Source organism: Rhinichthys klamathensis, unplaced genomic scaffold (genome assembly GCF_029890125.1).
Source record: "Rhinichthys klamathensis goyatoka isolate OS25496 unplaced genomic scaffold, OSU_Roscu_1.1 h1tg000070l_1, whole genome shotgun sequence".
NCBI classification, from domain to species: domain Eukaryota; kingdom Metazoa; phylum Chordata; class Actinopteri; order Cypriniformes; family Leuciscidae; genus Rhinichthys; species Rhinichthys klamathensis.
Window position 1 is genome coordinate 671903 of NW_026606613.1, and position 7867 is coordinate 679769.

At 37.1% G+C, this 7867-nt stretch overlaps 1 long non-coding RNA gene across 1 annotated transcript; it reads left to right on the forward strand.

The window, feature by feature from the left end:
• Positions 1 to 2091: 2091 nt before the first annotated feature.
• On the forward strand, positions 2092 to 7423 carry LOC130085000 (uncharacterized). The gene is made up of 3 exons (XR_008807086.1): positions 2092 to 2287; positions 3028 to 3147; positions 7350 to 7423. It is a non-coding gene; the product is annotated as an uncharacterized LOC130085000 (long non-coding RNA).
• The last annotated feature ends 444 nt before the right edge of the window (positions 7424 to 7867 follow it).

Here is a 7867-nt window from a genome sequence, read left to right on the forward strand (position 1 = left end):
GGGAAAGGGATCCTCCATAGGGAGAGGATAGTGGATACTTCAGCACTGCGTTGTCATCGGGTCCAGGCAAAGCTCCCTCGTCAGATCTGGATCCGGCAGGCTGCGGGAAAACCTCGGGATAAACAAAGACACTAATATTAGCGTAGATGCCATTCTTCTTATGATGTAATGAGTACATCTGGATTTAAGGGAAGTGTTCCCAGTTCCGGCTGACCTAATCTATGCAGCCTAACATTGAATTTATAGAAGTCTATAATGTCAATGGTGACAATTATAAAGCATATTGGAGTGCATTCTGGGTGCCACCAATCAAAACTCACTCATGGTAGGGATGGGCGATATATCGCACGATATTGTTATGCGCATCTCGTCAGTGAAGCCGGTTCCTTGATTAGTAGTAAATCACCTTCACCTGCTTTCAGATGGAGCGGCATTTACTACAAAGAGCCGTAGTTAACTGACAAGCTGAGCCATATCGCATTAATATCGCGGACGTATCACCAGCGATAATTGATGCGATATGGCTCAGCTTGTCAGTTAACTACGGCTCTTTGTACACAGCAAAAACTCCAGTGTTAAATGAACACTCCTGGGGGAGTGTATATGAGTCCACACTCAAGATTGTTAAAGTTAATGAGATAATTAAGTGATTAATTGAGTGATGATTGAGCATTATTGAAGACACCTAAAGCAGAATCACTGAAGGAGAAAATCTAAAATTGTAAGCCACCGTTATGGCGATCATTGTTTGCTTTAGTTGGGCTCTTGACCCTTAGATTAATAACTTTAGATTTTGTTTGGCTGATGTATCTGAGTTATAACTGCCAGATTAACAAAGAAAAAAATGATCTAATTATGTCGTTATATTATGACAATCATCATTTGATCTTTATGTTTGTGATTTATGCTGTTGATTACAGCATAACTGTGATTCTGCATAAATATCCAGCATTTTAGATATAATGTAAAGGATTTCTTAAGAGTTGTTTAAAAAAAAAATCTTTCTTTTAGGCACACACAGACCTCAAGATTCAGTCAATGCATCTCAACAATGGTGACGAGCAGAATATTCAATTAGGAAAAGTAAATTACATAGACAATTCAGATCATAATTTATTCATACCGCAATGCATGATGGGAGCCATTAATGAGTTGTGATTGGTGGCAGCCACTGCAACATTTATTATTAGTGTCACCATTATTGAGATTCACAGGCTGATTATTGATGTCTGTGTTTCTAAATAAATTCATTTGAAACTATTTTTAATCAGAACCATGTTTATTAAATATTTTGGTTTCTAAGAAAAATACTGATAATAATATGCTGTAGAATCACAAAGCTGTTGCTAATGATTTAAACCAAACTATCTCAGTAAGTTTCAATTTTCAGATCACAGCATGATTATGCCCAAACATAACCAACACTATCAGATCACACTTTTCTGCGTTCATTTGACTGTTATAAATCAATAACAGCAGACAAACAAAATTTAAAAATGAAAGTATAAGGGTCAGAGTCCAACTAAAGCAAAAACTGATCGCCATAACGGTGGCTTACAATTTGTGATTTTCTCCTTCAGTGATTCTGCTTGTTAACATCAGGTGTCTTCAATAATGCTCAATCATCACTAAATTAATCACTTAATTATCTCTTTAACTTTAACACTCTTGAGTGTTAATTTAACACTCATATCTGCATAATATCTTCCATCTGAAAGCAGGTGAAGGGGATTTACTACTAATCAAGGAACCGGCTTTACTGAAGAGATGCACATAACATATCGTGCGATATATCGCCCATCCCTAATTCATGGCTCCCATCATGCATTGCTGCATGAATAAATAATAAGCTTATGTTCAGAGGTGATCTGTTTGTCACCATTGCTGAGATTTATACGCTAATTCTTGATGTCTGTGTGTGCCTACACAAAATATTTGTTGGAATTTTGTTTTTTTATTTGATCGTTTGGATTTCATTGAAAAGGCTAAAAATGGTACGCTCTAAAATGGTTTAAAAATCCATAAGCTAAATTGAACTCAGAATTTATGCTCTTGATGAATTCAGCGATTCAGGTCAATTAACGATTATGTTAAAACACAACCAACACCACCAGATCACCTTTTCTATTTGTTCATCTGGCTGCTATAACTCACATACAGCAGCCAAACAAAATCTAAAGTTAATGATTTAAGGGTCAAGAGCCCAACTAAACCAAACACTGATCTCCATAATGGTGACTTAAAAATTACGGTTTTCTCCTTCAGAGATTCTGCTTGTTAACATCAGGTGTCTAGCCTGACTTCGTCATACTCATATTCTAGTCAGAATGTGAGTCTGATACTGCTTCATAGGGCTTTGATTATGAGGCGTGTCTTAACCGAACCAGGAAAAAAAAAACCTCTGCACTCAATTGGATAGACCCACAACCAATGAGAGCAACGCAGTAAGTCAACTACTTTGCATAGCACAGTTGTCAACTACAGAACTCAAATGCACGCACGCTGGAAGAAGTAAAATAACGAGTGTTGCTTCTTTTACTTGGCCCTCTATGAGTGCGACCAAAGGAGAAACCACAACGACCACAGGGTTTTCATTGCATCCCATCTTCTTAGTTACCATCAGAGCCAGCTGATAAATTAAACTTTTGCCGAATCCCATAGGAAGGACGGCAAACACATCTTTCCGATCGACAAATGCCTTGATTGCAGTTCTCTGTTCGTCTTTTAAAATGAATGCGTTGTCGATTTCTTTTACAACGGACGCGATAGCGGAATCTCTACATCTCAGTTCTCCAGCGGCAGTCATCTGTGAGGGAAACCAGTTCAACCCAAGCGCTCTTTGATAACGTGAGGATTACGTCCCTGCAGATCATCTGTCCATCATCGTATAAAGCCCGCCCTGACAATTTGATTGGCCCGACGATTTCTGAACCGATCATAATTACTCCTCAATGGAGCGAGTCCAGACCGAACTTCCCGATCAAAAAATGTTGTGGGCGGGGTTCGGGCTGGCATCCAGGCTATCAGGTGTCTTCAATAATGCTCAATCATCACTCAATTATTAACTTAATTATCTCATTAACTTTAACACTGCTTCAGTGTTCATTTAACACTCTGCTCAGAGTTTATATAATTCACACTCTCAGTGTTCATTTAACACTCTCAGTGTTCATTTAACACTCAAGTCAAGTCAAGTCATCTTCATTTATATAGCGCTTTTAACAATGAATTGTTTCAAAGCAGCTTTACAGAGATAAACATATAATTTAAGGTAACAGATTGTTTTGGCGTTATAGCGGTTCTTGAATAATGTTACTTCCAGCTAAAGTTAACTTTGATTGATTCACCTCCGTCGAAATGATCAGACTTTAAACGCGAACCTGTGATTAACGCTGACGGCGTTCACATGCTCATTCAGAATTCTATAGTTATGTGATTTTTAAAATATGTGCGCAGGTTTGTAATTCATACAACCCAGCCTAAACAAACTACTTTTCTTGCCTATAAATTTTGATACAGAATTTTGTTTTATTTTATCACTTCGGGGTACGCGAGCCGGAATTCACAGCGCTTTATCTGTAGAGTGGGAAAGGGATCCTCCATAGGGAGAGGATAGTGGATACTTCAGCACTGCATTGTCATCGGGTCCAGGCGAATCTCCTTCGTCAGATCTGGACACGGCCTGGATCCGGCAGGCTGCGGGAAAACCTCGGGATAAATAAAGACACTAATATTAGCGTAGATGCCATTCTTCTTATGATGTAGCGAGTACATCAAGATTTAACCTCCTTAGACACGAGTTTTGGTCAGAGGCGGAAAGTCCAGGGGTCAGAAAGTAAAAGTCCTGCCACATTTTTATTCCACCCACAGCAAAAACTCCAGTGTTAAAGTTAATGAGATAATTAAGGGAATAATTGAGTGATGATTGAGCATTATTGAAGACACCTGATGATAACAAGCAGAATCACTGAAGGAGAACGTCACATTTGTTAAGTCACCATTACGGTGATCAGTGCTTTAGTTGGGCTCTTGACCCTTTATTCATTAATTTTAGAAGTTGTTTGGCTGATGTACATGAGTTATAACAGCCAGATGAACAACAAGGAAAGCTGATGTGCTGCTGTTGGTTATGTTTTGACATAATCATCATTTGTAGAGTTTAACCTTTTGATTACACAGTATAATATTTTCAGAAATTTAAATAATATCCGAAAGATTTCTTAAAAGCTATTCTATTCTAATTACTTTATGGGAACACACAGACATCAAGAATCAGCCTGTGATTCTCAACAATGGTGACAATTATATAGCATGTTGCAGTGCATTCTGGGTGCCACCAATCAAAATTCATTCATGGCTCCCATCAGGCATTGCGGTATTAATAAATTATGATCTGAATTGTCTTAGTAATTTCCTTTTCCTAATTGAATATTCTGTTTGTCACCATTGTTGAGATTCATACACTGAATCTTGATGTATGTGTGTGCCTAAAAGAAAGATTATTATTTATTTATCAAAACAACGTGTAAGATATCATTTGGTTTATTTTGAAAAATCTGAATATAATGTTATAGAATCACTGTGATGCTGTTATGATCATTATACATTTAAGTCAGAGAGTAGGCTTTAAATGAGTTCAGTGATTCTGTTCAAATGATGATTATGTCTAAACATGATCTACAACATCTGATCTGATCTGATCTCTTTGTTCATCCAGCTGTTAAAACAACCAAACAAAATATTTTGTTAAACATTTAAAGGTCACCTGCCCAACTAAAGCAAACACTGATCACCATAACGGTGACTACAATATAGATTTTCTCCTTCAGTGATTCTGCTAGTTAACATCTAGTGTCTTCAATAATATCTCAATCATCACTCAATTATTCACTTAATTATCTCATTAACTTTAACACTCTTGAGTCTGGATCCAAATAAACTCCCAGTAAAGTTCATTTAACACTGGAGTTTTTGCTGTGGGTGGAATAAAAATATGGCAGGACTTTTACTTTCTGACCCCTGGACTTTGTGATGTCCACGTATGTGGACAACCAGGTCTGAGGAGGCTACGGGAAGTGTTCCCAGTTCCGGCTGACCTAATCTATGCAGCCTAACATTGAATTTATAGAAGTCTATAATGTATTATGTGTATGCTAGGTCAAAGAGATGTGTTTTTAGTCTAGCTTTGAACTGACAGAGTGTGTCTGCTTCCCGGACAATGGTAGGAAGACTGTTCCAAAGTTTTGGTGCTAAATAGGAAAAGGATCTACCGCCAGCAGTCGATTTAGATATTCTAGGTATTATCAACTGGCCAGAATTTTGAGATCGCAATAGACGTGAAGGACTATAATGCGTTAAGAGCTCGCTCAAGTACTGCTGAGCTAAACCATTTAGTGCTTTGTAGGTAATCAACAATATTTTAAAATGTATACGATGTTTAATAGGGAGCCAATGCAGTGTTGACAGAACCGGGCTAATATGGTCATATTTCCTGGTTCTGGTAAGAACTCGAGCTGCGGCGTTTTGAACTAGCTGTAGTTTGTTTATTAAGCGTGCAGGGCAACCACCCAGTAGAGCATTACAATAATCTAGCCTTGAGGTCATGAACGCATGGACTAATTGTTACGCATTTCCCAATGAGAGCATATGGCGTAATTTAGATATATTTTTAAGATGGAAAAATGCAGTTTTACAGATACTAGACACGTGGCTTTCAAAAGAAAGGTTGGTATTAGGGCTGGGCGATATATCGCACAATATTGTTATGCGCATCTCGTCAGTAAAGCCGGTTCCTTGATTAGTAGTAAATCGCCTTCACCTGCTTTCAGATGGAGCGGCATTTACTACAAAGAGCCGTAGTTAACTGACAAGCTGAGCCATATCGCACTAATATCGAGGACATATCGCCAGCGATATTTAATGCGATATGGCTCAGCTTGTCAGTTAACTACGGCTCTTTACACAGCAAAAACTCAATGTTAAATGAACACACCTGGGAGTGTATATGAGTCCACACTCAAGAGTGTTAAAGTTAATGAGATATTTAAGTGATTAATTGAGTGATGATTGAGCATTATTGAAGACACCTGAAGCAGAATCACTGAAGGAGAAAACCGGAATTTCAGGTCACCATTATGGAGATGAGTGTTTGCTTTAGTTGGGCTCTTGACCCTTATATTCATAACTTTAGACGTTGTTAGGCTGTCATATCTGAATTATACCTGCAAGATGAACGAAGAAAAACAAAGATGTAATGGTATTGATTATATTATGACAATCATCATTTGAGCTAAGTGTTTGTGATTTATGCTGTTGGTTACAGCATAAATGAGATTTGGCATAAATATCCAGAATTTGTAATATAATGTAAAGGATTTCTTAAATGTTGTAAAAGAAAAAAAATATTTGTTTTAGGCACACACAGATATCAAGATTCAGTCAATGCATCTCAACAATGGTGATGAGCAGAATATTCAATTAGGAAAAGTTAATTACATAGACAATTCAGATCATAATTTATTCATACCGCAATGCATGATGGGAGCCATTAATGAGTTGTGATTGGTGGCAACAAGGATTATTATTGTCACCACGGTTGAGATACAGAGGCTGATAATTGATGTCTGTGATTCTAAAGAAATGGAATTTAAAGTGATTTCTTCAGAACAATTTTTATTAAATGGTTTGGATTATAAGAACCATACAAGTATCATATGCTGTAGGACCACTAAACTGTTGCTATCAAATTAAACAAGATCATCTGAATGAGTTTCATTTTTCAGATCACAGCATGATTATGTCAAAACATAACAAACACTATCAGATCACACTTGTCTTTGTTCATTTGACTGTAATAAATCAACAACAGCAGACAAACAAAAATTTAAACTTAAAGTATATGGATCAAGAGCCCAACTAAAGCAAACACTGATCGCCATAACGGTGGCTTACAATTTTAGATTTTCTCCTTCAGTGATTCTGCTTGTTATCATCAGGTGTCTTCAATAATGCTCAATGATCACTAAATTAATCACTTAATTATCTCATTAACTTTAACACTCTTTAAGTGTTAATGTAACACTCATATCTGCATCATATCTTACATCTGAAAGCAGGTGAAGGCGATTTACTACTAATCAAAGAACCGGCTTTACTGAAGAGACGCGCATAACAATATCGTGCGATATATCGCCCAGCCCTAGTTGGTATCAAATAGCACACCCAGGTTCCTAACACTCTCAGTGTTCATTTAACACTGGGGATTTTGCTGTGTATCAGGTGTCTTCAATAATGCTCAATCATCTCTCAATTATTCACTTAATTATCTCATTAACTTTAACACACTTCAGTGTTCATTTAACACTCTGCTCAGAGTTTATATAATTCACACTTCTCAGTGTTAATTTAACACTGGGGATTTTGCTGTGTGTAGGCGCTCAGCATGTGTGTGTGTGATAAAGCCAGGTTATAAGCAGAGGTGGAAAGTCCAGGGGTCAGAAAGTAAAAGTCCTGCCATATTTTTATTCCACCCACAGCAATAAAAAAAACTGTTAAATGACCTTTCCTGGGAGTTTATTTGGATCCAGACTCAAGAGTGTTAAAGTTAATGAGATAATTAAGAGAATAAATGAGTGATGATTGAGCATTATTGAAGACACCTGATGTTAACAAGCAGAATCGCTGAAGGAGAGTCACATTTTTTAAGTCACCATTATGGCGATAAGTGTTTGCTTTAGTTGCACTCTTGACCCTTAAATTGTTAATGTTAGTTTTTGTTTGACTGCTGTACCTGAGTTATAACAGCCAAATTAACAACAAGGAAGACTGATGATGTGATTTGTGTTATGTTTTGACATAATTATCATTT